The sequence below is a fragment of the Mus caroli genome, chromosome 2, assembly GCF_900094665.2.
Source record: "Mus caroli chromosome 2, CAROLI_EIJ_v1.1, whole genome shotgun sequence".
NCBI classification, from domain to species: domain Eukaryota; kingdom Metazoa; phylum Chordata; class Mammalia; order Rodentia; family Muridae; genus Mus; species Mus caroli.
Window position 1 is genome coordinate 73,829,697 of NC_034571.1, and position 24,586 is coordinate 73,854,282.

Sequence of the window (24,586 nt, forward strand, 5' to 3'; positions counted from 1 at the left end):
GGCCCCTAATTGAGGAGCTAAAGGGGTCTGCAACACTATAGGTGGAACAACAATATGAACAAACCAGTAACCCCAAAGCTCGTGTCTCTAGCTGCATATGTAGCAGAAGACGGCCTAGTCATCCATCATTGGGAAGAGAGGCCCCTTGGTCTTGCAAACTTTATATGCCCCAGTACAGGGGAACACCAGGGCCAAGAAGTGGGAGTATGTGGGTAGGGGAGCAGGGCAGTGGGGGAAGGGTATAGGGGACTTTCAGGATAGCATTTGAAATGTAAGTGAAGAAAATATCTAATAAAAAAATTAAAAAATTGTAGCTCTACCTTCAACCACTAGGAATAAGAAGGATGAAGAGATTAGATTCTGAGATCTTGAACTTCATATTTTACCAAAAGCAAGCAGTATTTATAACAGTGTTTATCAGCTATTATAATGCTTCTGGTCTCAGGAGACAGTTTAAAATTACATATAATAATACTATGCCTGGTAATGGTGGTTTTGTTTGTGAAACAATGGTTTAGTTTAACCTGATCATCATGAGACCTGAGTAGAATGTTCCTACTTTGGTAAAGTTCAAGATAGAATTTGAAGTCAGCAGAATACCTTGTGTCACTGATGGGGACCAGATAGAGAACAGGGGAATTATTGAACTCTTGAACTCAGAGTTCATGATCATCAAATATTAGAACAAAGACAGGAGGTTGAGGAGATGGTTTAGTGGATAGGAGTGCCTACTGCTCAAGCATAAGGACCTGAATTTGAATCCCAAACAACCATGTGAAAACTGGGTGTGGCCATGTGGGCCCATAACGGCAGCAACAAAGGGCTGGATACAAGGGAGTTGCTGGGGATTGCTGACTGCCAGCCTGGCTTCAGACTTCATGAGAGATCTTGCCATTAGGGGGTAAGATGAGAAGAATAAAATGCTTTCCTATGCACTCATGCACTGCACACACACACACACACACACACACACACACACACCTCACAAAGAAAAGAAAAGAAAAGAAAAGAAAAGAAAAGAAGGCGAAATCCCAAATCAGTTATTTTTGTTAAGTGTTCCAGGAAAACGATACAGAAAGCAGATTAATGAATAATATCGAAACACATATCTAATATTTATCTACAACAAATTAGTTGAGTTCCATAATTATAATTGAATTACTTTAGTACACACGTCTATATTGTTGTTAAAACATGAATATACAATGGGCTGTGTCCCTGGGACTAAACCACCAATCAAAGGAAACATATTGAGGGACTCTTGGCTGTAGCTGCATATGTAGTAGAGGATGGCCTAGTCGATCATCAATAGGAGAAGAGGCCCCTGGTCCTATGTAGGTTCTATGCCCCAGTATAAGGGAATGCCTGGACCAGGAAGCGGGAGTGGGTAGGTTGGGGAGCAGGAGGAGGGGGGATTGGATAGGGGATTTCCAGAGGGGAAACTAGGAAAGGGGATACCATTTGAAATGTAAATAAAGAAAATATCTAATAAAAAAGAAGAAAAGAAAAAAAAACCGGGAAGAAGAAGAGTGAACTTCATGCCACATGCTTGTTTTTGTGGTATAAAGTGAAACCAACCAGCCCTATCTACTCAAGAAGCTAGAGTGTGGTAACTTAAGAAAACCACACTGTGAAAAAGAATGTTCAAAAGGTTTAGAAAGCAAAATTAATTTCAACCATGCTAGTTTCATGCTGTTGAAATGACCCCACCCAGTGTTATCAATCCAAGCATTTGATGTCTTATGTTTCAAGAAGATAATGTCTCTTAAGAACAAGCTGAGTGTGCAGAGAGCCATTTTCTCTCTGTTTTTCTTCTTACTCTACACTGTCTTTTAGAATGATCTAGCTAGTAAGGGCTTGATTGACTTCTTATATGGTGATATTTCAGATATGCTATCCCAGTTGCATTTCCTTACCACACTAATGATTTGCTGTTTAATGTCTGTCCTTACTTAGATGTCTACACACACCTCAGAGACATCTCAAGTGATACTCTCTTCCCAATCTTCTCTTTTCTTGGCTTCCTACACCTTTCTCTTTTCACGCTCTTGATGTCAGGTAATGGCACCAGTATTCATCTATGAAGTGAAACACTGGACCCATCATCTTTACTTTCTCCTCTCCTTCATCTAAAGGACTTCCTTATAAAACCTGTCGATTCTGTCACCTTACTGTGTCTCGAAACTTTCTATACAATTTCTGTCTTGTTGCCATTTAAGCCTGATTCAATTTCTAGTTGTTCAACGTTTGTAATTTCTTAGTTTTTGAAAATAATTTTTGTATAGTTTTAAGGGTGTCTGTAAACGAGGTGGCTTATATTACTATACTCAAAGGGACTATATTCTGTGTCTTGTTATAAACCTAACTTTGGTATTTATCTTTAGCTTTGATTGTCTAAGTTGAGCTCAGAGAGACTTCATCCTTCCAGATTATAGCTAAGCCTCTACATGCACAGCATACACACAAGACCATCAGTGAGCTGCATCAGAATTGGGGGTTGAACTTGAGTTCCCGAAAACATGCTATCTTCATGTGTTGACCTGTGGAGTTCTCATCCAATGTTAGTTAGCTATGATACCCAGAGAGTCAATTTCGTTTAGGAAATAAAAGAACAACAAAAAACAGTAGATTGTATACCCACTATGTGTATATATGTTTAAGAAATATTATATATATTTAAGTCAAGGATCAAATAATTCTCAAAAAGCTGTTCTCGTCCAAGAAGATTAAAAATGATGTCACAAATACAAGTTAAGAGTAGATTTTTTCTATATTAAGAAAATAATATCATATCATGCTTTATCATCTCAGTTGGCATGACTATCACTGAAATACATCTGTATTTCTTAGAACTTTCTTTAAAATGTTGTTTTATTTATTATTGCCAGTGAGATGGCTCAGGATGTAAAAGCATTTTCCACCAAGTCTGACAACCTGAGTTCATTCTCCAGGACTGATGGTTTAAGGAGAAAACTGACTCCCACAAACTGTTTTCCTGGTTTTCATATATGAGGTGTGGCACAAACATCTGTGTATATGAGTGTGTGTGTGTGTGTGTGTGTGTGTGTGTGTGTGTGTGTGTGTGTGTGTGTGNTGTGTGTGTGTGTGTGTGTGTGTGTGTGTGTGTGTGTGTGTGTGTGTGTGTGTTGAGCATTTAGAGTCTCAATTTGTCTCATTTGAGTTACTGCATTTTCATCTAGTGCTCCTGGACAGGTGTAATGATGAATCAGACATGACTCCTACTCCAGAGAAACTGAACTATAAGGTGACTCAAAGTAAGAATAAGATAGACTGAGCATGCTCTCTTTTGGGCTGACTGATCTCATGCAACACCCAAAGGGAAAGACAGTTCATCTGTCCTCTCAGCTCCGTGACTCCCACTGTTGTCCAAAAGAAGGCTTGCTGCTGTGTAGTCCTCAGGCATAGATGGCCTTCCAGGCTTTAACAGGTAACCACCTCCTGCTTAGGCGCAGGGGTGTTTGTACATCTATCCTCTGGGACTGGGCTCTGCATTTTGGTTGGTTGTGGTTTTTCTTTAGTGGTCTCTGTCTGTTAAACTTGTCGTTTATTTATTATTCTGTTTGTTCCATTGGTCCTTAAATCATGAACCTTTTCTCTTTCTAGGCACAGACTAGTTTCAAATATATATTAATATAGAACAAATATGAAAATACCTTAGAATGGATTAAATATAGATGTCTGAATTTCCCCCAGGGAGTCTGCTAAGAGAAGCATGGATCTGCTGTTCAGAGAAATCTGCATCAGTTGGCTGGCTCCAAAGCACTCTTGACTGCAAACAGAAATGTAGAATGTTGAGGTTTACATGTGTGGGATACTGAAATGCTAGTTTCCATTGTGAAGGAAATATCTCTCATTACCAAAAATTTAAAAGAAAAAAAAATCTGAAGATCAAAAATAAAGTTATTCCAAGCTGAACCCACGCTGTAATTTCAGTTCTTTGTATGTAGTCTGTTTTCTGAAATCCTGGTTTTATCACTTGAGAATAATGTAATTTAGTTGATGTGCCTGCCTATGACTCAACCACAATTTTAATTACTTACTGTAGAACAGAAATGGTATAGGTTGTGTAAATCTATCTTCGTGTATGTGAAAGACTAAATTTAGGCATCTGGATTTTAACATATATGTTCATATTTATGCAGAGTGGAAACAGACATGTCTTCAATTTGATCTTGAAAATTTCAACACTTAAGTACCCAAGGAGCTGAAGGGGTCTGCAACCCTACAGGTGGAACAACAATATGAACTATCCAGTACCCCCAGAGCTCATGTCTCTAGCTGCATATGTAGCAGAAGATGGCCTAGTTGGCCATCATTGGGAAGAGAGGCCCCTAGGTCTTGCAAACTTTATATGCCTCTGTACAGGGGAATGCCAGGGCCAAGAAGTGGAAGTGGGTGGGTAGGAGGCGGGAGAGGGGAGGTAATGGAGGACTTTCAGAATAGCATTTGAAATGTAAATGAAGAAAAATATCTAATAAAAAAGAGTGGCACATTAACAGGTTAAATAAGATACGTAATAATAATGTACAGTAGATGTGATTTACATATTTACATACATATTTATGTACTTAATGGCATACTATTCACATAGACATCTAGACATTTAACAACTGTTAAAGCAATATTTTAGTCTTTAAAAGCTAGGCTGTTTTCTAGCTGAAGGTTTATACTTTGTTGTTAGTTATATACACAGTTGTGTATATAACTAACATATGTGCAAACATATAATTTTTCTGAATAACTTGGTGCTATTTTGGAAGCAAGCTTTCTTTATTAAAGAAATCCCATGGGAAGGCCTCCTGGTGATAGACAGTTTTTCAAGTGACTTACAAAATTATTAACTCAGATCACCATCATGGAAAGCCTTTATTGGCAGGTTCTAACATCACACCAATTTGCTGAGGAAGGTGAGTGGCTTACTCCATGTCAATCAGCTAGGGGGCAGGGCTGAGATTCAGAAGAAGGCAAAGCTCACCAAATTGAAAGTACTTGAGTGAGTACATAGCTTTTCTTGAGTGTCTGGGGAGATGCAAAGATGAGTCAGATAGGACTAACAAAAGTTTGTCATCACATCTGAGCAGGTTTTATCTATTAATTAGAAAGCAAGGGCACAAGGAGGATTGCTTCCCTGTTTTCCCCCAGGAGGTCACACTTTACTTGTTCATCTCCTTGGGCCATGGCTTCAGAGGATCACACAGCCACCAACAAAGGCCGAAAAAGCAGTGCTTCTCTATGTTACATAGAATAGTCTCTTGCTTTTTGGGACTGACATCATTACTGTCTTACATGCGAGGCTAGCCTGGGTGACAGGCTTCTTTCCCTGGTGTTATTTATTGTTTTTGAACCCTGTAGGGAAGCCTTCCTGCCTCTGTTAGCCTGGTACATTTGTGAGTGCACCTAACTGCAGATTTTTAGATTGTACCAATCCATAGGACTACAGAATGTTTTCTACTGTCTTCAAGAACTTAGGTTTTTGTTTGTTTGTTTGCATCTTTTAATTTTTGTTTTTGCAGTACTGGGGTTCAAAACCAGGACCTTGTAGAACATAGGCAAGTACTATGTTCTACCACTACCACTGAGCTACACCCCCAGCCTTGGGGAAGAGTTGAAAGGGACAAAACATATTATTCTATAGTTTTCCTGTGTTCATAATACACTAAACATTGAACAATAAAATATAAGTTATCATTTGACTTAAATTTTTACATTTTATATTTATTTACTTTGTGAATATGTGTACGAAAGAGTGAACATGTGTGTGCATGTATGTGAGTGCAAGTGCCATGGTATGGGTACAGAAGTCAGATGACAACTGGCAAACGTTGCTCCTCTCTCTCCACCCTGTGGGTTCCAAGGATTGAACTCAGAATGCCAGTGTTGGTAGCAAGTGCCTTTACCTATCAAGATGTCTCATTGGCCCACTGTGGCCCTTGAATTACATATTAAACTAATTGAGATCACCCTCTTTGCTATTTCTGAAGGTGAAGAGCCTTAAAAGTTCCCTAGAAATCTTACTTTAAGTTATAATTTAAATTCAGAAGTCTTTCTCGAGAACAATTTAAAAAGTTGTCCTAAAATAAATAAAGCTTAGTAATAAGATATATTATTGTACATATAATGATATATAATATTTATGTAATTAAATACATGCATATAATTACATATAATATATCATAAATAAATGAATTTACTGTTTTGTTAGCAATACTGAAGGAACAAGCTCCTATCCAGTGCACCTACACTATAAACCTGCCAACTCCCTTTCACCTCACATACAGAATAAGTAGTGGATGGTCTTCCTTTTATTTTACTGGAGCAAGAAGACATTAGAGATGTTAGATAAAGCATCCAGGGCCAAATGGGTCATAAGTGACATTTATGATGGGTTACTCTGGCCTCAAAAATTATATTCTTTTCGTCCCAATCCTATCAGCTTTCAAAATCAAACCTGGTTATTTTTATGTTTAAGTTAAATCACAGCAGCAGAGATGCACTTTAAAAGAGGGAGGACATCTTTAGAGATGTCCTCCTTTCCCCCAAAAGATCATAATCATGATGATCATCCTGAGGGAGTTAGAGGGGTTTAAACTAGGAAGCACCAGTATCTTAATTAAATACCTGCCTGCTAAACAATTAAAATGCTGATTAGGGTCCTAGTGTGAAGGAGGAGCCTCTTTCTCTGTGCCCGTGCCTGGGGGGGTCACTAGACTTTGCAGATTTGATGCTTACAGTACTGTAGTTTCACCTGAGAGCCCCTGAATAGCTGAGAAGAAAGACAGGGAGTCCAACAAGTGAGAGGCATTAAAAGATTGCCACTCACCACTCTCAGTACCCTTGACCCTCAGTCCACAGCTTAACTGTCAACAACCAAAAAACTATTGTGTGAGAGAATTGCTTAAAATACTTGAGTTTCTCTCCCTACTAGTGGAGGTATCTTGTGGTCTGGGAATCTATAGTGACAGTTTGAAACTGTTGTAGAGTATATATATATATATATATATATATATATATATATACACACACATCTATATCTCTGCAGTGTGGTGTGCTTTCTTATCTTCAGGAGCTTGACCTCAAACAGTTGACAAAACTAAAGAAAGTAAAGTCTCACGTTTCCTCATTTCAAGGTTTGTGTTCAGTTGAGGATGTATCAGCAAAAGTCAGTATTAATCCATTTATGATATGAGCATAACCAGCTATGGGGTTTTCATTTTGTATTCTCTTAACAGCTGTGAACAAGGCTGTGCCAAATTTACATTCCAGTATTGAAAGTTTATTATTTCACCAGATAAAATATAAATAGGTGACCTTGCAAAGAGGTTATTAAAGTAATGTCACAAAATCACTCACTAATCATATTGTAGTGACCAATGCACAGTATTAATAGTAAATTCTAGGCAACCTTACTGTAGAAAATACAAGCCACACATTATATACCAAGTAAATACTTCCTGTATTAAAATGTGGATATGGTATTAGCCTTGCTCTGAGGAATAAACACATAGCTAATTATATGTTAGGTGTTCTATAAAAGGAAGTAGACTTTATTCTGGAAGTGACTTCATGATTCATGTGTGCAGGAGCCGAGAGAGACTCCTCCACCCAGCAAGGAAGGTCAAGGCTCATAGGAAGCACCAGATGCCTGATGAGGACAAACTGGGAAAAAAGAAAAGAACTGTATCATTTTCATTTACTGTTCTGTAAATATCTTCATTTTAAATACATTGAAGAATTGTCCACAATAAAGGAGATGCAGAAATGAGTCAAAAGCCATAGAAATACAGGGGAATGGGATATTGAAAGGAGGGGAACAGGATGTGACAAAAAGGATCTAAGGGGCGGAAGGAGACATCCAGAGGAACAAAGGTGTTTGTAAAATGAGTGTGAGTCCTCTCCCCTTTCTGAGTCTTCCGACTCCTGTGGAGTCTCATTCTCTGAGTCTTTCACAGGATGTACATTTTTAGCTTGTTTACTCTATAACTAAAACCTTTGCTTGTGTCCTCTTTGAACACAGCAAATGTAAGGCAAGGAAGGAGAAGTTGGTTTCAAGCCATTAAGGTGCAATTCTTGTCTGGGGCTGCACAGTGCCTCAAAGAATAGACTCAGCTATACTGTTCCTGGCCATAGACCCAAAATATGCTCCACCATAACACGAGGACACATGCTCCATTATGTTCATAGCAGCTTTATCCATAATAGCCAGCAGCTGGGAACGACCTAAATGTCCCTCAACTGAAGAATGGATAAAGAAAATGTGGTTCATTTACACATTAGAATACGATTCAGCCATTAAAAACAAGGACATCATAAATTTTGCAGTTAAATGGATAGGACTAGAAAATATCATCCTGGATGAGGTAACCCAGATCCAAAAGAACAGGCATGGTATGTACTCACTGATAAGTATAGAATGCCCATGATATACCCTACAAACCCAAAGAAGTTAGATAAGAAGGAAGGCCCAAGCAAGGGTACTTGAATCACACTTAGAAGGGGAAACAGAATAAGAGACAGAGGAAAGGAGGGAACAGGGTGGGAGAGGGGAGCAGGAGGGGAATAGGGAGGCAGGGTCAGGTGTGGGAAGAGACAGGAAAGAGGCCCAGGAGAATGAATGGAAATCTACACCTGCTGGGGGTGAAAGAGGTGGGGAGGTTGGAGGGGGATCTCTGGGAAGTCCCAGAGACCTGGAATAGGGGAGCCTACCAGGAGTCAATTTGGGTGACCTCAGCCAAGAAGCCTAACAGTGGGGATATAGAACCAGAAGAGGTCATCTCCTGTAGCCAGGCAAGACCCCCAGTAGAGAAATAAGGACACCAACACAACCACAAAACTTTTGACCCAAAATTTGTTCTGTCTAAGTGAGGTAACCCAATCACAAAAGAAGTCATTAGATATGTATTCATTGATAAGTGGATATTAGCCCAGAAACATAGAACACCCAAGATACAATTTGCAAAACACAAGAAAATCAAGAAGAAGGAAGACCAATGGGTGGAAACTTCATTCCTCCTTAGAATAGGAAACAAAATTCCCATGAAAGGAGTTACAGAGACAAAGTTTGGAGCTAAGACTAAAGGATGGTGTCTTAGTTAGGGTTTTACTGCTGTGAACAGACACCATGACCAAGGCAAGTCTTTTTAAAAAACAACATTTAATTGGGGCTGGCTTACAGGTTCAGAGGTTCAGTCCATTATCATCTAGGTGGGAGCATGGCAGTATCCAGACAGGCATGGCACAGGAGGAGCTGAGAGTTCTATGTCTTCATCCAAAGGCTGCTAGTGGAAGACTGACTTCCAGGCAACTAGGGTGAGGATCTTATACCCACACTCACAGTGACACACCCATTCCAACCAGGTCACACCTATTCCAACAAGGCCATACCTTCAGATGGTGCCACTCCCTGATCCAAGGATATACAAACCATCACAGATGGACTATCCAGAGACTACCCCACCCGGGGATCCATCTCATAATCAGGCACCAAACCCAGACACTATTGCATATGCCAGCAAGATTTTGCTGAAGGGAGCCTGGTATAGCTGTCTTTATGAGGCTATGCCAGTGCCTGGCAAATACAGAAGTGGATGCTCACAGTCATCCATAAGATGGAACACAGGGCTCCCAGTGGAGAAGCTACAGAAAGCATTCAAGGAGCTGAAGGGGTCTGCAACCCTATAGGTGAAACAACAATATGAACTAACCAGTACCCCAAGAGCTCATGTCTCTAGCTGCACATGTAGCAGAAGATGGCCTAGTTGGCCATCACTGGGAAGAGAGGCCCCTTGGGGACTCTTTATATGCCCCAGAACAGGGGAATGCTAGGGCCAAAAAGTGGGAGTGGGTGGGTAGGGAAGCAGGGCAGGGGAAGGGTATAGGGAACTTTCGGGATAGCATTTGAAATGTATATAAAGAAAATATCTAATACACATACACACACACACACATTTCATATATATATGAAATGCAGGATGGAGCAGAGACTGAAGGAAAGGCCAACCAATAACTGGTTCAACTCGAAACCCATCCCATGGACAATTACCAATCTCTGACATTATGATACCCTGTTATGCTTGTGGAAAGAAGTCTAGCATAAATGTCCTCTGAGAGGTTCTACTCAGCAGCAGAGCAAAATAGATGGAGGTACCCACAGCCAAGCATTGGATGGTGTTGGGACTCTTATGGAAGAGCTGGGGGGAAAGATTGAAGGCCCTAAAAGGGAAGGGAACACTACAGAAAGACCAACAGAGTCAGCTAACCTGGATGCCTGGGAGCTCTTATAGCCTGAGCCACCAACCAAAGAACATTCGCAAGCTGGGACAAGGCCCCCGGAACATATGTAGCAGACATGTGGCTCAGTTTCCATGGCTGCTTTGTCTGCTAGTGGGAGAGGAGGCACCTAATCTAGAAGAGACTTGATATGCTAGGGTGGAAGGATACCCAGGGGGGCCACACTTTCTCAGAGGAGAGGGAAGGGCCCTGTAAAGAAGTGGGAAGGGGAGCAGCATTTGAGATGTAAATAAATAAACAAACAGAACTCTAAAGTGATACCATGTTCCAACAGGCTACTCTTGTGAACTAAGTCTTCTTAAACTTAGCCTACAGAACATCTTGTGACATCACATCAGAGACTTTTGAATGAGAAGTGCACCTAGTACCAGCAATGGAGTTTTCTTTATAGCCATTTTAGAATGTCTTCAAGAAGATAAGTTGTTGATACTCCAGTCAAGTACCTCCCACCCACACTCAGCAAGTGTCTCTAAACTCAACTGTTCACATACAAATGAAAACATCAACAATGTAGGAAAGGGCTTAGTTAAAATAAGGATTTCAACAGGAGAGGAAGGGGTTACAGAGAGAGAAACTGGGGGGGTGAAATGACTAAACTCATTGTATAAATGTAGGGAACTGTCAAAAAAGGGAAAAAATAAAAGCAGAAACCCATTTTAAAAAGAAAATGATTATCAAAAAGGTAAAGCTTCTAAGACTATAGCAAGTGTTGATGGGATCAATCTATCAAAATAACTTCCATATAATGAAAGTTCTATAAATATTTGGTGAAAGAATTAACAAATATAAGGATAAAATATAGAATTTGAGTCTTTTGACAAGGTAACATTAGATTCAGATAGGAGCTTAGATTGCAATAGGTCCCTTTTGATTGATGGAGTGATAATGGATATGACCCAGTCTCTGGGGGTGATTTCAATTCATTGAGGAGAGAAGATAGCATATATAGTAGGCATGGACATCAGGTTTCTTACATAACAGACTCTTAGTAAGTATTCAAGTACTTATTAGCTAGTTAAATGGAAAGGATTAGTTAATTATAAGTAATAATAGCAATGTATAAAATTATTATCAAGGGATTTGGAAGAACACAAGCTGTATGGGTTGATTCCATCCTAATTCAGTATTTTGGCAGATGATTAATAGACTTGTGGATGTAGGCTGGTCATCTTTGGCTGAGGACTGCATCATGATAGAGGATAATCACAAAAGTGACTGTATCTTCTACTCAGAATATGTCTTAGGGTTACTATTCCTGTGATAAAATACCATGACCCAAAACTACTTAAGGAGAGAATGTTTACTTGGCTTCCACTTCCACTTCACTCTTTATCACTGAAGTGTTGGAACACAGTCCAAGAATGGAATTGCATGAGCATTCTGAGTTCTTGTGAGAAAACCGCAAGAAAGCAGACAAGACTTCTTGTCAATTTAGTTTCCTTAAAGCACAGAATTATAGCCGGGTGGTGGTGGCGCACGCCTTTAATCCCAGCACTTCGGAGGCAGAGGCAGGCAGATTTCTGAGTTTGAGGCCAGCCTGGTCTACAAAGTGAGTTTCAGGACAGTCAGGGCTGTACAGAGAAACCCTGTCTCGGGGGTGGGGGGGGGAACAACCCACAGACTTATTCTTGGAGAGTGTGTAAATGCTCTTCCCAGGTGTGGCAGATAGGCATGAGTTTACTTCAGGTGTTGTAGTCATGCCTCTGTGGGGAAAAAAAGTTTTTGCCACCTGTGGCTTGTTTTTCTAATTGATCACCTCACTGATATGATTCTTCTTAACTGTCAGAGTATAAACTGTCTGATGCTCTGAACAAAGTTGGTTAATATGTAAGACTTTAGTCTGACTCATTTTCATGACCTTATCTCCAAGGTTCACTCCACCAACTAGTGTGGTAAACACTGAAGGAAGCTGGGACAGGAACTTGAACAGGGCAGGAACCTAGAGCCAGGAGCTGATATAGGGGCCATAAGAAAGTGCTGCTTAAAGGCTTGCTCTACTTAGCTTGCTCAGCTTCCCTTTGTATAGAACCCAGGACCACCAGCCCAGGAGTGCCCCCCCCACCCCCCAACCCTTAACATCCACATCAATCGCTAATCAAGAAAATGCCCTACAAGCTTGCCTATAGCTGATCTTATGGAGTTATTTTCTTAATTGAGGATCTTTCTCCTCAGATGACTCTAGCTTGTGTCAATTTGACATAAAGCCTGCTAATCCAGGGTCAGTGAAGCCAATGGCCAAAAAGTTCCAGGAGGGACAGGGGAGGGCTTATTAGTAGGGCCTTGAAAAGATATTTAAGAGCTTGGAATGTATTCATCCTGAGGCTAGCCTAGATCAATAGTGAGGTAAATAAGTCCTAAAATCGAGTAGTCTGACCAGGCTGGGAGTGACAGATAAATGGCTCTCCTATGAGCAGCTCTGATATTAGGTAGGCCTAAATCAATCTCCTTGGACAGCTGTGTAATATCTTCATGTCTTAAATTTCACAGCTACAAAGTGGACAATAATTCTGCCTCATGGAGTAAGTGTTATTGTGACTGAAGGACACAGTGAGAGGAAAAGCTGGGACAGAGGAGGATGAGGTAATAAAAGGAACAGAAGTAGGTCACGTGCTTGACAAGCTCCTATGGCCTTATTCCCAGGGATCTGGGTTACTGAGAAATCCCTAATTGAAATGCCCTGGGAGTCTCTAAGCTACCGTTCTATGAAGTAAAGCAAACCCTACCTTCTCCCCAGACTCAAAACCACCAGCACTAAAGCTTCCCTCAGAGTTGACCTTACCAGCTCAGAAGTGAGATTAGCAATATGTAAGCCCGTTGGTGCAAAGTAAGAAATGACTCCCTTGAAACTTTTCTTGGTGCTTTTAAATACTCATAGTAGAAGCAGAAGTAAGTGAGTCCCATGAGAAAAAGTTAAATGAAAATAGGAAGTGCTGAGCATGAAAGCCACACATGTTTTGTAAGATTTTGTTCTTCTAAACTCTGTGAAGTCTTCATTGTACATAAAAATTAGTTCATTTTGGGCTACAACATCCATTCCTATGGTCAATGAACTTTTCAACCAGAGTAAGTGGGAAACATTGTACATCTTGTTTTTTCTTGATATAGCACCATGGGAACCAGAAATACCCTCTTCATGGAACTATGTATGACTACAAAGTGGCTCATGTTACTTCAAAATACATACTGTTTCACATACACACACACATACACACACACACACATATGACTAAACATAATATAGCTAAACATCTTAAAGGTTCAATCACAGAATTTTCATTCATAAAATTAAAAATAGCTTATACCTTTATATTTGTGATTATTTAAATAAATATTATTAATGTGGTTTATATGGTTTTGATACTGAAATAACTGAAGTATGTTTAGTGACTTAATTTTACAAAATTACATTTTTAAAGGGTAACACTGGTTTTATAACCAAAAATTCTTTGAAAAAAATCTTTAGAATGTGGAGAAAATTCTTCAAATGCAAATACAGAAAATTAATTTTAAAACTGCATGAATTTTCTAAAGCTAGACAACTCAAAGTTCATGTAAAAAGTAAACTCATAAAAATAGCTAGGAAAACATAATGAAGAAAATCACTGGGTGCTAGTGCTAAAAAAAATTTAAAACCTAGCATGATTCTATATTCATAAAAACCTTCCGGGCATAGTGGTGGCACAGGCATATAATCCTGCCCCCCCCCCAAGACACATACAAGAAGATTGCAAGTTTCAGATCAAATTGAAGAAATTAATGTGATCTTAGAGTTTGATATGAAGTTAAAAGAGAACTGGGCATGCAGTTTGAGAAGAAAGGAAGAAGGAAAGTGGAAGGAAGAAAGGAAGGAAGGAATGAAGGAAGGAAGGAAAAAGGAGGAGGGAAGGGAAGGAGGGAGGAAGGAAGGAAGGGAGGAAGTGAAGAAGGAAAGGAGGGAGGATGAAAGAAAAACAAAGGAGGGTGCAGTCCACACTCAATACAGCCCCAAGGATTGACCTAACGGGAGCCATAAGGAAATGAAGAAAAGACAAACACTGAAGAGATGGAGTTGGGTGACCTCAGCTTTCTGACAGAAGTCACAGCACCTCAGCACAGCAGCTCAATGTGTTTATTATATATAATTGAACACGGAAGCAGAATTATTACTTAAAACTGAACATGGAGACAGGATTATTTCATATAGATAAACAATGAGGCAGAGGTACTATGCATAGCTGTATAATGAGTCAGGTTTTCAGTAGTCTGGGTAGGAGCAGTCTCTGGCAGGAACAGTCTTCAGGTAATAAACGTGTCAAGGACACACATGCACTCAGAACCTCACTCACTCCCTACAGAGGGCAAGGTTAGCACATAAGGGGAGAGAACTGAATGAAAATTGTAGCAGCAGGTCCAGGCACTGATAAAACGTTACTGTGTCTGTGAAGATCTGTACACTTACAGCTCATTCCAAATACCTTGGAAAAGTGAAAACACAGGGGTCCTTTCTTGGGTGCCTCTTCTTTTTAAAATGTATTTATTTGTTGTGAGAATTCACACATGAGTACTATATTCAGATCATCCGCCTCTCCAAACCTTCCTTGACTCCCTCTCAAATTCATGACCTCTATTTTAGTTATGTAGTTATTTAGTTATTTATGGTGTGTGTGTGTGTGTGTGTGTGTGTATGGTGTATATGTATAAGATGATATTTGATCACACTGTGAACCCTGAGACTGTGTTATTTGCTGAAGAAACCTGTTTCTAGTTGTGGTGCAGGTCTGCCCTTATCACACACCTTTAGTCCCTCTGGCTGGAATACAGACACACCCTTAGTACACAACTTTAATCCTAAGGAATAAAGGTAGAGTTAGTTTGTAGAAGGAGGCACCCGTGTTTGAAAGTGATGTCTAATTGTGTGGCAGACAAAGTGACAAATCAGAGAAAGATTTGACAGAATAAGATATGCCCAACTCTCATGCGAACAGAGAAGGAAGATAGGTGACTTAAGAGAAAGTGGTGCAGGGAGAAAGGAAGGAGGTCGTTTTACTGGGAGAGTTTTACAGAGTCAGGTTGAAGAGAGAACAAGTTAGACATAGGTAAAGACAGAATGAGCCAGAGAATGAAAAGGAGTCAGAAGATTAAAACATTGCCAGAGTTAGTTTAAAGCTAAACAGAGCATTTCAGGAGAAGTTGAGAGGGGCCAGATTGAATCAGTCAGCTTGGAGAGGAGTTTGAACCAGAACAGCTGAGCTGACCAGGCAGCAAGAATTAAGAAAGGGATAGAAAGGGAGAGCTTATTCAGAAGTAAGTCTCCGAGGCTGAACTATTCTAGGCCTAGATAAGATTGTATGGAGGCTAGAAGCTTCCAGGCCTACGTTAGCAGATGGAGGCAGTAAGCCTCAGAAACAACAAGTGCTTCAGGCATAGGATTGGATAACATTAAGGCTCACATTCCTGGAAAAACTGATTTATCTTCTTGACAGCCATTGAGTGCCTGAAGCTCTTCATTTAATGGTGGAGCCTTGTGAGATTTCCCCCATTTACATTGACAAGCCAACTAGTGTCCTTTACAGTTCTTATTTAGGCAACCGTATTGCTGAGATTCCATCAGCACAGCTTCCCAGTCTAGAAGACACTCACGGCGAACATTCTAGTCCTCTGGCTCTGACAACCTTGTTACTCCCTCTTCTATGACTTTCTTTGAACCTCAGACTTATGGTTCCATTGCAGATGTATTAACTGGGCCTGGCCTCCCCATAGTCATTTATCCTGTGTTTTGATCAGTGGTGAACCTTTGTAATAGTCACCCCCCTCTCTTTTTTTTTGTTTGAAAAAAGAATAAAAATCTTTGAAGACTGGTGAAAGCTGAACCTTTCTGTGGGTATAAAAGTATTTACAGTAGAATCAGAGATTATATCGGTAGGAAAATGGCAAAAGTAGGTTCATTCCCGGGTATAGTATAGCTCCCACCGTGGTTAGCTGGCTAGGTTTACAGTGCCAGGCATGAGTTCCTCCCTCCCCGCTGAGTGGGTTATAGGTCCAGTTAGATGGCTGTTGATTCTCTTCAAGATAAATGTGCCACTATGATGTCATTGGGAATTCCTTGCTTGTCCAGTCATTGTAGGGGCTCATGGGGTTTACCACCAGATAGGACTATTACTGTGTTCTTTTTCTAGGAAACTTGCATAGCCCTTTAAGATACTCTGAGAGCTAGTCCCCAGGGAGAAGACTTCCAGAGGATATGTTCCAGCTACATTCCTCCAAGCTCTGTATCTGGAGCATGTGGTGTCTTCAGCATGGGGTTGTACCTTCAAGTTCTGGAAAAAAAAAAATTCTAAAATCAGGGCTGTTCAGTAGGGCAGCCACTACTCACAGTGTTATTGAGCCCTTGGAGTAGAACTAGTGTAAGAAGAGGATTTATTTTTTAAACTATACCTAATTTCTATAGCTATACATTTATATAGCTGTGCAGAGCTCTTGGTATAGTCCTGGGGACTCAGCATTATGCTCTCAGCCTGTCCAAGACAGGTCTACGTCTGATCACACCATAACCTTGCATGCTGTCTTGTTGCACACCCCCTCCCCTCTGAGAGAGGATGAAGCCAATAAATAAGACAGACTAAAGTCTTGGGAAATAGCCAATTTCATTCAGAGGATCAGTTTATTACCCTCTGAGGGTTAAGGGGAGTCACATTAGTATAATCCCAAGAGCAAACCACATATGATAGGCAAGCTGCACATGGCGGTCAAGCAACACAGAGCACAACCAGGTTTTTCCATAGAGGCATGTAAACAAATTACAATAGGCAGCTGTAATGAACAGACTGAAGTAAGCTCACTTCTCTCCACTACACCTGGGATGGGCATGAAAGCGTAATCCAAGAACAATGCTCTGGTTTTGAAGAAGCTGAGGTCACAAGACTCTTATCTTGGTTTCTTGTAGTTTTCTCACAAGCACTCAGAATCCTCTTCAAGGGTCTCCATTCCTGGACCATATTCAGACACTGTCTAAAGGATTTTAGGCTTTATTTTTCTCTGTGTCTTAATTCTTCTTTCTATGAGCTGCCAGTGTGCTGGTACAGCTCCGTGTGGGGGAACTGAGGAGAACTGTCAGGGCAACAGGTGTTCCTTGCAATGACTGTCCCTCTTGCAAAGAAGACACTGGCTTGGCATTACTCAGGAAAGTTTGCAAAATGGCACTCTCATTTGCAGGAGCCCGAGAGTAATATATATATATATATATATATATATATATATATATATATATATACATATATATGTATATATATATATATAGTGAATTCCTAAAAAGCAGGTATAAACACATTTATTCGCCTGATTCAAGGGAATTCAGGAATTCTTGAATCCTTAAAATAATGCTTGCAGCCTTTCAGATACAGAAACATGTTTTTGAGGAAACATTTAAATAAACATGAGTTGCAGGAGAATAGCATATAGATAGAATGATTGAGAGGTATAAAAATGGAAACTGGCATTTTCAAAATAAATTCTAGTAATCTAAGAATCATTCAAGTCGGCCCAATATGGATAATTTTGGGCAGTCAGAATACGAATTTGAACAGGTTTCCGAATGGCAGCTTTGGGGCATATGATACAAGTTTGACTTTCAACTCTTTCATCACCTTTGGATGTATGAAGAGAGCTCCTCCGTTGCTCAGAGCCTTGGTTTCCTTATCTGCAAAAAAGAGGAAACATTCTGCTATGGAAGCATAGTTTTTGAAGGGTGAGATGGGCCCACTGCAAGACGTGTGAATAAAGGTGAATTCCCTCTCCCAGTATTTCCTCCACAGCTGGAAAATATTCCAGAAACCACCTGTCAGAATGCGGAAACTGAGCATTCAAAAATGCAAAGACAACAGTGATACTGGCAACAGATTCTAAAACGGAGAGATGACAAGAGCCAGATGCTGGACACCTGCTCCATGCTCAGTCACCAACTCTGAAACCAGAACTCAGTGCCAAAACAGCAAGACAGACGTGTCCATATCCCACGTGTTTCAGAGCTCTCTCTCTCAGCCTGTCATTTCCTGCTTGCTTTTCAGTCCCTTCAAAGAGCTACCACAGTAATGATGAATGTGCTTGAACAAACAACTACAATCCCTTAAAAAAAAAAAAAAAGGATAAGCTCTTTGCTGTTGGTGCAGGTAAGTCTTTGAATCTTTCTCTCTGCCATTATGATTCTTTGGACAGTCCTGAATTCAACCCAAAACATGCATTTGAATATTTACACCTCTGTGTGTCCCACTCAAGGGCTAACTTCAAATTTCCCTTTGTCTCCTAGGGCTACACTTTTAAAGTATTGTCTTTTTTTCTGATAATCCTACCACACAGCTTACTGTGACGTAGCTTATTGAGATGACCATTGGAGATGTGCAGTTCTCTAGCAGTGCCAGTTAAGAGCATTAGCATAGTGCAGCAGACTAGCATCAACACACACACAGACCCCACATCTGCTTAGGAGAAAAGGCCCTAGAGTCAGACCCTTAGGAAATTCCTTTTGCTCATATTTGACCATGGTCTTAATCTTAAAGTGCAAAACTCACTTTCTTTTCTGTTTGTTTCTTGATTTGGGGTACCAAGTTTTACAAAGGAAAGCATGAAAAAAATGGGTTTATTTTTATTGTTTCAAGGTGGTTTTCTCTTATAGCAATTTTGAACTTCACCCAATTGGAAATGACGTTTGTGGTATTTCAGATATAGTAGAATGTAGGAAGAACACAAGTCAAAGCCATTTTTAAAAATTTTTTGGTATAAAAGAAACCATTCTCAAATACAAACAAAGCAATGTGCACCTAACCTTTTATTCAAATATTTAAATATTATTCCATGATATCTCTCAACCCAGAGGCCAACCCAGAAGATCCCTGTAATAAAGACCTGTAATTGGGTGCACCCATTATCACAGTCACCACAGACTCTAATGTATTCAGTTGATGATCTCGTCTTGCCTTGTGGGACAGGACACACCATTGTTAGAGTTGTCAGAGCATCTACAACAGTGGCTCTCAACCTTCCTAGAGCTATGATCCTTAAATTCAGTTCCTTGTGCTGTCGTGACCCCAAAACATAAAATTATATTTGTTGCTACTTCATAATTGTAAATTTGCTATTGTTATGATCATAATCTAAATATCTGTTTTTTTATGATGCTTTTAGACAATCGCTATGAAAGGGTCATTCAATGCCCCCAACAGGGATGTAACCAGGGTTGAGAACCACTGCAGTAGTACACCTTATGAGGCATCTGGTCTCTGCATTCTACCTTTGGTTACTCTTTCTCCAGTGTTCTTGTCTTAGCTGTCTTACCATCAGGCCCCATCTCCCAATCTCACCCACACATACCTGTTCTATATTTATGTCTCTCTGTCTTGTTTCTCCTTCTGTCCATCCATCTTATTTGGGAAAAACCCACGGGATAAGGCAAAAGTTAATCAAAAGGGAAGGTCGACATCCAAAGAAAGCTTTCATTTGGAATGCTGAATTTTTGTCTCTGCTTTTCCTTGCTCAATGCTATTTGGACAGAGTCTGCAATGAAACTTGCCCTAAACAATAACTCCCCAAGTACAGCTATTTTATGACTGATTTTCCTCCTTTACAATTTCGTGCTTCAGTGCAGTATTTCTGGACACTTAACCTCTCACTCCTTTCCAACAGGAATCTCTCTTCCTTTATGGAAAGTAACAAAGCCAGGAAGAGAAGCAGGTGTTCACAGCCTCAGGGGCCACAATTATAAATAAAACAAAACAAATACATAAAGCCTCATCCTTCATCTATATAGAATATAATCTTTAAAAGTATGCCTTTCTGGGTGTTATATTCAATTTGCTAAACTGTGAGTGCTCATGTGCCCATGAGAAGCTTGCCAGGAGGTTTCTCTGATGCCCTGGCTTTCTTGTTCTTGTTAATGAGAGGGAAACCCTGCACAGTGCACTCCCTTGGCTCAGCTCGTGACCTGACCTGAGGGAAGGGGTTTAAGTAGCATAAGGACAAAGGGACTTTGTCATCAGTCCTTTATAATTGCAGTCTATAGTGATCCATGCTGTAGCAATCACAAAGTCCAATTCTGAGAGGAGTTTATTTTAGTAATATGAGTTCTTTACAAAATAAACAGGTTGTACAAATTAAATTATAATGTCATCGGTCCACTACTTTTTATGGGGTGAAAGGCAATCCAAAATGATCTATGGAAATCATTGAACTTTTTAATGTGATAAATTAGTGAAATTAACTTGTTAATTATTATGAGACATTGAAATATTAGTGCTTTCCACTCAGAGGAAGGAAACATTAGAGACATTACCTGATACCTTTATTTTTTCTCTTATATGTTACTTTAGTTATCTAAAATAAAATACAAGTAAATATAAATATAAAATATAAGTAGACTTCTGGGTGCTTACTTGTCCTTAAGTATATTCATGTACTAAGTGATATAGGTGTAGTGATATTGTCTGCATTTTTATAATACTAAAGACTACAGTCAACCTAAATGCGACTAAACTAATAGGAAATGCATAAGATCAGTTTTTCTATGTTTATATTGTGACATGACACCAAATTATTAAATCAAAAGGTAAAATATTATTAACAAAACCATGTATTAATTAAAATCATAATGATAGCTAACATCCACTGGGCAGCAATAACTAACATTTATAAAATGGGTAAATGTATGTAACCCCCTCATATTTCTGTGGTATATACACTCTTTACCAGCCTCAGTTTACAAGTAGGAAAATCAAGATGTAGAGAGGGCTTTTGTTGTTATTGTTATTATTGGAGTCATCATTTTGTTTTGTTTCAAAGATAACAGAGTATAGACAGGCAATAATAGTGCATAAACAGAACCAATCTTATTCAGCACTACACTGTGTAAACTACTACAGTTGTACAGAGTATGTTTCTATTTGTAAGAGAATATACTTTGAAAAGAAAGGGAGAGACGCCATACCCTTAATTTATTTGAATTATAGTTCTTTAAAACATGTACCTTCCTCAAATTTTCATTGTTACTTCAGAGACTATCATGATTCAGTAAGCTTTGTCAATATCAGCGAAGGCTTTCCTAAGGTCTGACACCTGGGAACAAAGAATACTGTGGCGTCACTGTGGTGTCCCTCAGGCATGTGAAGGCCTTGATGCTTAACATGTAGCTCTTTTAAACTGATTTATGCTGAAACAAAGAAACACTTGCTTGGTTTTTAAAAGAGAGAATGTAAAATTTCTAATTAAGCATTTTATATTACATTCTTGCAAGAATGCTTGTATTTCATCAAGTTAATTAATTGTTAACTTCATGTATTTCTTTGACTTTTGGAAAGATGTCTACTAGAACTTAAAATTGTTCATATCTTTTGGTTAGATGGCAAGGATTTTGAAGCAGTCAGATTTCTTGGAGTTTTTCTTTCTTCCCCCCTGGCATCAGTGCTCCTTGTCCTCGATGGACTTAGAGTCCACTGGGAAATACTAAGTACTCCCTAAGCCTCCTGCCAGAGGCTCTGAGTGTCCTGGCCTCACCTGTGCTTGTCAACTACTCCAGGGTCTGGTGCCTTTTAGGCTCCTTGTTCTAATATAAGGCCATAAAGAGAACATCTCTAGGTTAAATAGTGTCCAAATAGGTTGGCCAGTCAGAAGGTATTGCTTCTAATAATATTTGAGATGCTATATTTTTTGTTGCTTTACCAGGTAGAGGTTTTGTGTGTGTGTGTGTGTTGTTTTACCTCTTTAAAAGCAATGCCAAATAAATTTAAGGACAGGAAAATGTGTAGATTCAGGGATATCCTAGAAGTTTAAAAATCTTTCTTTAGTAAGGTTTCTTTAGTTAAAAATAAATCAGCCTGATTTATATTGTTATCTGTCTTCCAATCCTGGTCGAGCTGCAGTGTGTAAACCACTTCAAATGGAGCAAATGAAAGAGGCAAACCTGTTTATATTCTGACCGTGATAATTTAAGCACTTTCTCAAACAAGTAGTAGCCCTGGAGGATATGTCTTTGTAAATCAGAGAAGTAGCCTTTTATGGTCCTAACATTTTACTGATATAAGAACAGAGGATGGTGCATGCATTCCAACTTTGTAAACATGCTGCTCAAAGTATTTATTTTCATACGTCATATTTCCTGGAACGAATACTCAGTTATTCAGTGTTTTCCATAATGGACTTCACCTTCCCCTGGTGGTGTTTTCTCCAGATTTTGGTTTCTGCAGCAAGGTTCAGACATGCTCATGTCCCCCACGCTCAGTGCTGGGTTAGCACACATGTGAAGGGTGATGCTTAAACTGGGTGCAGGGACCTGGAGCCTTGTTCCTCCGGACTGCACAGCAAAGCCACCTAGCTGCTGAGCCATCTCTCCTGCCCTGAGATACTTTTAAGACGTTTTTAAGCAGAAAGATTTTTGTTAACCAAATTTTGGAGAAATTAACTGATGACATTTTTAGCATTTCCTATCAACAATTCTTTCAAGAGGCTAAATGAGAGCTGTAAACAATTTACACAGTAGCTACTGTAGCCTTCGTGAAAGTGTAGTTCAGTGCCCATTCTTGTCTGGGAGACTCGGCGGTGAGACTGAGTGGGCCGTGTTAATTGAGCTATGGCGAGCTCACCCTGAGAAGCCTGTGATGCTGGGGTCAGCCAAGGGCTCAGTTTATGATCAGGTGCAAGCAATTATCAGGTCACTTTGAAAGAAATGATCTAGCTTGGATGTAAATTGGGAACAGTTGTGAAAAATGCCACTCTCTTCTCTAGATAGCTCAAAGATATTTACAAATCCCAGCTAGACAACTGGGATTTGTAAAACCTGCCGTGGAAGCAACTGTGATAGCAGGTAAGAGTATGCCTCCTTAGTCAAACTGTGTGTAGAGGGTGCTCTCTCAAGTGTTGGAGATACTTAGGCAAATAGCCCTAATGATGGTTACTCATGCCTCATGACATCTATCATTACAATGTTTTCATTGTGTGCTTAGAAGTGAGGAATGTTCAGTAGAGGGGAATTCATACTAGATCAATCCTGGAGAGATTACTCTTCTGCAGCTAACTTGGGCCTTTTGTTTGTTTCTTGGCTTGTTTGTAATCGACAGCAAAATACAATAGTTATAAATCTACATCTTGGAACTAAGAGGGGAAAGTGATGGTTTGCACATGCTGTTCTAGAACTACTGCAGGAATTAATTTAGATCTCAGCATTAAAGCAGCGAGGGTAGCCAGCACTTGACAGATTGGAATCCTCAATATAGTAAATTGCAAACTGTGGGAAATTATGTAACCATTTGAGCAAATAAGACTCTGCAAAACCTTGACAATAAGATGTTCAGCTTTAGCTATTAACTCCTCTGCCTGGAAGACCCTTGAGCATAGCCAGGCTAGCCTGTCTTACATTCTCTGCTAGCTAGCTGCTTTATTAACCAGCAAGAGGAGCTGATGGGCTAACATTCTGATTAGAGTCACCATGCATTTACCCTCCTAAATCTAACTCATATCATTACAACCGTCAAGATTTATTAGGGGTTCCTTATCTTCCAGACACATAGATAGTTTCCTTTGATCCTTGCATAACCCTGTTGGGTACAGAGGGCCATAAGGGTAAGTTTGTGCTTACCCTACATGGAGCTAACATGGCTCTCCAGAGTGGGTCAAGATGGCCAATGCTGATCATTGGGAAAGTGTCATCACAAAATGGCTGGCATGCCTGTGCAAGGAATGCCAAAGTAAACTGTGATGTAATGTATTGTCTAACTATTTAGAAGGATGCCATTAGAAGGATGCCACTTTTGTTGGAGATCTGTATAGTTTGGCCTTGAAGTCAAAGGTCTCACTCAGTATTTGCCTTTGAGAGCCTTCCTGTGTGTCCACTATAGATCCACCTACCTACTTCTAGGAATCCTGTGCACCATTCTTCCTGTGTGCCTGTGCCTGCCTGTGTGAGTCCTGTGCGTGCTGGCATGTGATAGGTATTGGCTGGCATCCACTATCATAGTGGGCTGTTTGCCAGCCTTCTCCCAAAGTAAGTCAAGTGAGTCTTACCAGTCTGTGCCTCCTTAAATTGTCTTGTATCCCATGGTCTTCCTCCTTTCCTACATTGGAGCCTGGACCACAGAGCCCCTTCTATTGAACATCTTATTAGTGTTTCTTTTTATGGGTAAAACAAGTAAGACTTAGTTGGAAAGGGTGCTGGGTGTTCCACAGTGCGCACGCGTTAAAGCTGAAATTTAATCACAAAGGTTCTGACGTTATTATTTAGTTTTAAATTTAACATGTTTCTTTCAAGTGTATATGCATATAT